Source organism: Lepus europaeus, chromosome X (genome assembly GCF_033115175.1).
Source record: "Lepus europaeus isolate LE1 chromosome X, mLepTim1.pri, whole genome shotgun sequence".
NCBI classification, from domain to species: Eukaryota; Metazoa; Chordata; class Mammalia; order Lagomorpha; family Leporidae; genus Lepus; species Lepus europaeus.
The window spans coordinates 51,163,571-51,171,834 of record NC_084850.1 but is presented as its reverse complement, the minus strand read 5'-3'; the positions used below and the strand labels follow the sequence as shown (position 1 = coordinate 51,171,834).

General features: G+C 38.9%; 1 pseudogene; it reads left to right on the top strand.

Annotated features, from left to right (window-relative positions):
* Positions 1–908: 908 nt before the first annotated feature.
* Positions 909–2,248, top strand: LOC133752599 (cytoplasmic dynein 1 light intermediate chain 1-like; annotated as a pseudogene).
* Positions 2,249–8,264: the final 6,016 nt, after the last annotated feature.

Sequence of the window (8,264 nt, the reverse complement as noted above, 5' to 3'; positions counted from 1 at the left end):
ATAATTATTCTTGTAAAATAGCACATAATTTTCCCCAAAACGCTCAGATTTCCATTTACCATGGAAATGGCCCTTTTATTGAAATAAATCTCCAGTGAGAAGACAGAGGGCCAGGAAGTGTGTTTTGCAAAAGTTATCCACATGAGTCTGATAAGCACCCCTGCACTGAGAGGCAGACCGGAAAGGGAGTTTGCAGGGAAAGGTCGGGGCCTTGCCTTGAAAAGAAATCCAAGAAGGGCAGGTATAACCGCTCTGCCTCCCACACAAAGTGGGCGTGTAGTATCATGCCCTGTATCCACTGGCAGAGAGCGTGGTGTTTCCTCCCCCATGCATTAATCACAGAGGACTCCTCTTCCTTGACACCCAACTGCAGAATTGTACTCAGTGAGAATACAAGATTTGCCCTGTGCTTTGAAAATGTGGCTTCATTTAATACCTGGATTAATAGATGTCCTGCTTGAAATTCAAACACTATTTGATATGTAAAGCAAGGAAGAATAATTAGCAGCTAATTTAATTATTTTTGGCTTCCACGGCTGTTCCCAAAACTAATTGTTTGCCAGCAAAAACTGTTTGGCCTTCATTGTTATCATTAATGAGTGTGTTTGCATTTCATACTAAGGAGTCAGTCTTTCAAATGCTTCTAATCAAATATAATAAAAGCTTAAAGAATTGTGAAGTACAAAATAAAAGGGAAGTGTAGAGAACCTAAAATGTATGAACTTACTACCTTTTTTTTCCCACTGTATACAAAGGGACTTCAAAGAGTTTGTGGAATTAAAAGATAAGTTTGGATGCCACATCAAGATGGTGGCCATGGGGCAAGCTTCTCTTTGCATTCCTCTCTGCTAGGACTTTCCACTTGCAGGGTTGGCCCTTCGTCAGCTAAGTGCCATTGGACAACGACAATGCCCCAGGGAGGCAAAGAAGAGGATGCAAAGAACTGTTGGCCTGACATTTTCCGCGAGGCCTCTACCTGCTAGCACTCCAAACTCCCTGCTGGGAAGGACATGTGGTGCCTGGGTACAGATGGAGGTGGGAAAGCAAGCTTAATAAGAAAACGGGAATAGAGGAGTACAAGGAAGGAAGACAAATGGAATATTTATACTTGAATATGCACAACGAAGACAGGGATGATCAACCTGGGGTGTGATGCATGGATCTTAGATGGAGATCCGTATCACAAAGTCCTCCTTCAATTTTCACTGGATGCCATTTCTCTGAAGGACAATCTAGTTATGCTGCTTGTTGATATGTCAAAGCCATGGACTGCTTTGGATTCTTTAGAGAAATGGACAAGTGTTGTTAAGAGAACATGTTGACAAATTGAAAATTCCTTCTGAAGAAGTGAAAGAAATGCAATAAGAATCGATTAGAGACTTCCAAGAATATGGAGAGCCAAGGGTAGACATCCCAATTTCTCCTCAGAGAAGAGACAGCACAGAAGCAGAAAGAGGACAGTGTGGTTCTATCTCTGGGTGTGGGTACAGTTACAACTAACTTGGCATTCCAGCACTAGGAATCCCATACCAGGGATGAACATCTTCATGTATGGAGGAGTTTTCTTTACAGTATGGTACGACACTTAATTACACTTCAGTAAAAGAAAACAAGAATATAGATTCGGTATGTAAATACATCATTCAGAAACTATCTGGCTTTCTCTATAAGATCCCTGCTGTTCTTGTGGAAAAGGGTGCAGTATTTATCCCAGCAGGGTGGGACAATTAAAAGAAGATAGGAATATTGTGCTTTCAAAGCAGAAGATAACTGACATACACATCATAAGTAATCACCTGTCCGAAAGTTTGGCCATGAGAAGGAAAGTATAGCAGAAGTTTTTCTTATGAAGCTACAGTTCTTCTTGGCAAAGCAACTATCAGCTGCATCTGGAAGACCTATGGATGCCTCACCAAGGATCCTAGGAGGCTCACCTTGAATGCCAAACCGGTCTGTGATATCCGACATTGCCAGTGTGTCATCTATCCCTGCTGGCGCACGTGCACACACACACACACAAATTGATGCAAACATAAAATCTGGAATTATGAGTGAAAGTCTCCTGGCAATTTTAAAAAATAGTCTATTGAGTAAAAATACCGGCTCTCCAGGAGGCCTTGATGTTAGTAGGGATATCCCTGGGAGTGAGGCTGGAGGTAGAAGTAGTGGTTTACCACCATCCTTCAAAAAGTCAGGGCAGAAGCCTGTCCTATCAGGCATTTACAATGAACTAGACAGAATTACATGAAAGTCAGTTTCAATTTTTCCTCTGACATGTACATCTCCTCTGGAAGAAGCAGCTTCTCAGAAATAACAAATAAAGCCATTTCTGGAGTTTGCTGAGATAACTTAAACTGGCCTCTGCCTTTTCCTTCAAAAATGGAATTAGGGAGCTGGAGTGCTTCTTTCAGATGGACTACATTTATGTCTTTTTTTGTGGTTGCTCATTTTTATAAAAGGGTCTGTATGGAGAAAATTAGTCTGCATTATGTGGAATTTCTACTTGCATTGTCATTCTGCATAAGGATGTAATTTTGGATTTTGACAATCTCTCTCTCTCTCTCTCTCTCTCTATATATATATATATATATATATATATATAAATGAAACGCAACCATGTGATCACTTCCTAAAGGCTATCAAAAACATAAGGCGGGTTTAGGGAAGGGTGAAAATTATGGAATTTGGAAGTCCAAGCTTATTTTAGTTAAGATTATTAAAATTATGTTTTTTAAAAAATATGTTTTCTGAAAAAGAAAAAAATGATTGTCGAATTTTTCTCACCAGGGTAAACACCACCATCTATGAAATATGCCAAGAAAAGTATCAGATATCATTTCATACACTAGTCATAGTCTCAATGTAAGTTGTCATCAAAATATGATGTACAAATATAGGCCAAGATGTTTCTTTAACTGAGAAGGAAAGACGGCACTATTTAAATGTGTAAAAGAGAAAAGAAGAAAAAAATGTGTAAAAGAGGGGCCAGTGTTGTGGCGTGGTGGGTAAAGCTGCCACCTGCAATGCCGGCATCTCATATGTGTGCCAGTTCAAGACCTGGCTGCTCCACTTCTGATCCAGCTCTCTGCTATGGCCTGGGAAAGCAATACAAGATGACTCAAGTCCTTGGGCCCCTGCACCCATATGGAAGACCTGGAAGAAGCTCCTGGCTCCTGACTTCAGATCAGCGCAGCTCCGGCCATTACTAGCATTTGGGGAGTGAACCAGCAGATGGAAGACCTCTCTCTCTCTCTCTCTCTCTCTCTCTGCCTCTGTCTCTCTATAACTCTGTCTTTCAACCAGTAAATCTTTTAAAAATATGTGTAAAAGAAAAATGCAAGGGTTCTGAAAAAATAAAGAGGTAATAGTCTTTCGATTTGTCTACACATACATTTACTGTTCTGCCTTAATATACTCCTTTTTTTGTTTGTGATTTTCCACTGTAATCAGTTAATAAAGTATTCTCTGTGAAGAAAGGATAAGCTTATTTTGGTACAAAAAGGTTGAAATCCACACACAGCTTTTTTATATGCATTTTCCACAAAACTTTTGAAGATTGTGTGTGTGTGCATCTGTGTATATGTGTACAGCTGCTGTAAAATATATTAGCTATATCTATATTACTTTGGAGGTCCAGCAAAGACTTAGATTTCCCCCTATAATTGCTCAAGAATCTTTAATAAAGTTTTATTTAAACCTTTCAAAATAAATAATGATAAAGTTCATATGCATGTATGATTTATACTAACAACCATGTATGAAGGGGTAAATTTCCAGTTCACATTTTTATTGTTTTAACTAATAAATTATAGCCAAAAAAAGGAAGACTTTTAAAAAATGATACTTTAAAAAGAGATACTAAACTGGCCAGCGCCATGGCTCACTAGGCTAATCCTCTGCCTGCGGCGCCGGCACCCCAGGTTCTAGTCCCGGTTGGGGTGCCGGATTCTGTCCCGGTTGCTCCTGTTCCAGTCCAGCTCTCTGCTGTGGCCCGGGAGTGCAGTGGAGGATGGCCCAGGTCCTTGGGCCCTGCACTCCATGGGAGACCAGGAGAGGCACCTGGCTCCTGGCTTAGGGGGTGAACCAATGAAAGGGAAGACCTTTCTCTCTGTCTCTCTCTCTCTCACTCTCCACTCTGCCTGTCAAAAAAAAAAGAGAGAGAGATACTAAACTGATTGAGCTAATCATTTTGACATTCCCATACCAGGATGCAGAGTTTATGAACTAATAGTTAGGCAAACCCACTTTAAAATCAAGGAGAATTGATTTAGTTTTCCTTTTGATGTCTTGTTAACCATGTGACTCGGGCATGCTGCTTCACTTCTCTCAGTTTTAGTTTCCTCATCTGTAATATGAGGATCATAACCATTGCTATGTCGTGGCGCTGATTGCAAGATTAAATGAGATAATAAAAAGTCCACTGCCTTTATATTTTTATTTATCTATAATAAACAATTATATAGATTTATAAGGTACAGTGTGATATTTTGCTCTGTGTATATGTTATAGAAAAATCCATTCAAGTTAATTAATGTATCCATCATCTCACTAACTTAATTTTTTGTGGTAAGAACATTAGAAATCTACTCTTTTAATAATTTTGAAATATCTATAATTATTATTATTAATTGTGGTTACCATATAATGCAGTACGTTACTAAAACTTATTTCTTCACTCTCACCGAAACTTTGTACCCTTTGAGCAACATCTTTTTTCTCCCCATTTCTCTCTCCTCTCCCATAGTCTGCCAACTATTCTTTTTTCTATGATATTTGTCTTTCTGTTCCTGGCTTATTTCACTTAACACAGACGTATCCATGTTGTTGTGAATGACAGCATTTTCTTCTTTCTAAGGCCATATAGTATTTCAATGTGTATATGCACATTTGTTAATCCATTCATCCACATAGATTGGTTCAATATCTTGGCTACTGTGAATAATGCTGCAATGAATCTGGGAGTGCAGGTATATCTTCAACATATTGATCTCATTTCTTTTGGATATATAGCCAGTAGTGATTGATGGATCATATAATAGTTCTATTTTTAATTTTTGAGGAATCTCCACACTGTTTTCCAAAATGGCTGTGCTAATTTACATTCCCACCAACAGTGTACAAGGATTCCCTTCCCCCGTGTCCTGGCCAATAATTGTTATTTTATTTATTTATTTTAAAGATTTATGTATTTATTTGAAAGTCAGAGTAACAGAGAGAAGGAGAGGCAGAGAGGGAGAGAAGTCTTCCATCCACTGGTTCACTCTCCAATTAGCTGCAACAGCCAGAGCTGCACCGATCTGAAGCCAGGAGTCTGGAGCTTCTTCTGGGTCTCCCATGTGGGTGCAGGGGCCTGAGTACTCGGGCCATCTTCTACTGCTTTCCCAGGCCATAGCAGAGAGCTGGATCAGAAGTGGAGCAACCAGGACCGTAACCAGTGCCCATATGGGATGTCGGCACTGCAGGCGATGGCTTTACCCGCTATGCCACAGCGCCAGACCCTATTTATTTATTTTTATTTTACACTATCCATTCTATACTAGTATCTCATTGTGGTTTTCTTTTTCTTTTCAAAGTTTTATTTTATTTATTTGTAAGACAGAGTTACAGAGAGAGGTAGTGACATAGAGAGAGGATTTCCATTGCTGGTTCACTCCCCAGATGCCTGCAATGGCCAGAGCTGTGCCGATCCGAAGCCAGGAGCCAGGAGCTTCTTCCGGGTCTCCCACGTGGGTGCAAGGCCCAAGGACTTGGGCCATCTTCTACTGCTTTCCCAGGCCATAGCAGAGAGCTGGATCAGAAGAGGAGCAGCCAGGACTAGAACTGGTGCCCATATGGGATGCCTGCACTTCAGGCCAGGGCTTTAACCCTCTGTGCCACAGCACTGGCCCCTCACTGTGGTTTTCTTTTGCATTTCATCGATGGCTAATGATGTTGAGATCTTTTCCTGTGTTGCCCATTTGCATATCTTTAGAATGTGCATTCAGCTCTTTTGCATTGTCCATTTTAAAACTGGGGCATTTGTCTCTTTATTATTGAATTATAAGGAATATATATATATATATTTTATTTTTTTTTCTAGTTTTCTGATATAAGGGACTTATCAGACATATGGATTGCAAATATCTCCCCATCCCATTCTTTGGGTGGTCTTTTCATTTCCTTTGATTCATATAAAAGTTTTTAATTTTGAAATAGCCAATTTATCTATTTTTCTTTTATTCCTCATTCCTTTTGGTGTCATATTTATGAAAGTATTACTTAAACCCAGGTCATGAAAATTTACATATATGCTTCCTTTTAGCTCTATAATTTTAGTTTTTACATTTACATCTTTGGTTAATTTTTGTATGTAGTGTAAGGAAGTGCTCTAAACTCATTCTTTTGCATGAGAACATCCAGTTTTCTCAGTACTATTTGTTGAAAATACTCTCCCTTCCTCATTAAACCAGTCTTGGCACCATTTTAACCATCAATCAAACATAAATTCAAGAATTTATTTCTGGAACCTTCATGCTATCCCACTGATCTATGTGTCTATTCTCGTGCCAGTACCACCCTGATTGCTGTAGTTTTGTAGTAAGTTTTGAAACAGGAAAGTGTGGGTCTTCCAACTATGTTCTTTTTTGAGCTTATTTCTGCTATTCTGGGTCTCTTGCATTTCCATACGAATTTTAGGATTGTTGTGTCAATTTATGTAAAGAATACAGCTGGGATTTTGATAAAGATCGTGTTAAATCTATGGATCAGTTATAGAAGTATTGTGATCTTAAAAATATTGTCTCCTGAGCCATGAACATGGAATTCTTTTCCATTCACTTAGGTTTTCTTTGGTTTCTTTCAACAATTTTTAGTAATTTTCATTGTACAAGTCTTTTTTATGGATAAATTTATGTGGCTGTCTCTGCCGCAACTTAACTGGTATGCCAAACATAGAATAGAACCAGGCATTCTGATGGTTTCGGAAAAGAAAGTCACAAACATGTCTTCTTTTTTTTTAAGTATTTTCATTTGATTTGAAATATAGAGACATACACAGAGAAAGAGAGAGATTTCTTCTGGTTTAGTCCCTAGATGCTCACAGCAGCCAGGCAGGGCCTGGCTGAAGCCAGGAGCCTAGAATCCTATTTTGGTCTCTCATGTGGGTGGCAGAACCCCCACCTACTTGAGCCATCACGTGTTGTCTCCCAGGGTGTGCATTAGCAGGAAGCTGGATTGGAAGTGGAGTAGCTGGGACTAGAATCAGCACTTGACATGGGATATGAACATCCCAAGTGAGGACTTAACTGCTACATCAAATATCTACCACATTTTATGATCTTTTCATGCTATTGGAATTAATGACATGTTTTCCTGATTTCATTTTCAGATTGCTTGTTGCTAGAGTACAGAATTACAATTGCTTTTTGTATATTGATCCTGAAATTTGCTAAACTCCTTTATTAGCTCTAGTAATTATTTTGTGGATTCTTTAAAGTTTTCTGTTAATCAACTCAAGGCATCTGTGAATAGAGATAATTTTACTTTTTCATTTTAATCCAAATGCCTTTTATTTCTTTTTCTTGCCTAATTGCCCTAGTGAGAACTACTAGTACAGTGCTGGGTAGAAGTGTGGAGAGTGGACCTCCTCCTCTTGTTCCTGATCTTAGTAGAAGAACTTCCACTCTTGCCCCATTAAGGATGATGTTTTGTGGGTATCACAGGCCAAGGAATATGGCAAACTTTATTTGGAATTAAAAGACTTTCACCAATAAAGGAAGCCTCAGGCCAAGTTGTACTTTCTCTCTTCTGGCACGCTTCATTTCTGTTTCATATTCTCAAAACAGCAAGAAAAGTTTAAGGGACAGACCAATACCTCATTGTAGATTTCACATCGGGAACATTTCACTTCAAATGGAACTGTTTCCAATATAACTTACTGAGAATTGTACAGATAACTAAGAAGTAATTTTAAAATATATAAGATAGCAGACTTTATTTGATCCATGACTTTATTATTTGATTGAGTCTGTGTTCTTCAATACACCTCATCATTTCTTTAATCTCCTTGATGGGGAAATGGGAATGGGGGAAGAGCACAGAGGACTCATTTTTCATGATACCTGGTGATGCAGTGGAATGTGTGCTAAGACTGCTGGGGTTCAAATCATTGCTCTGCCACTTATACATTCAGCAAGTACTGTAATATGTATGTGTATCAGTTTCCTCATTTGAAAAATGGGGATGATGAAAATAATGACAATAATGTCGGCACACTGATATTCTGG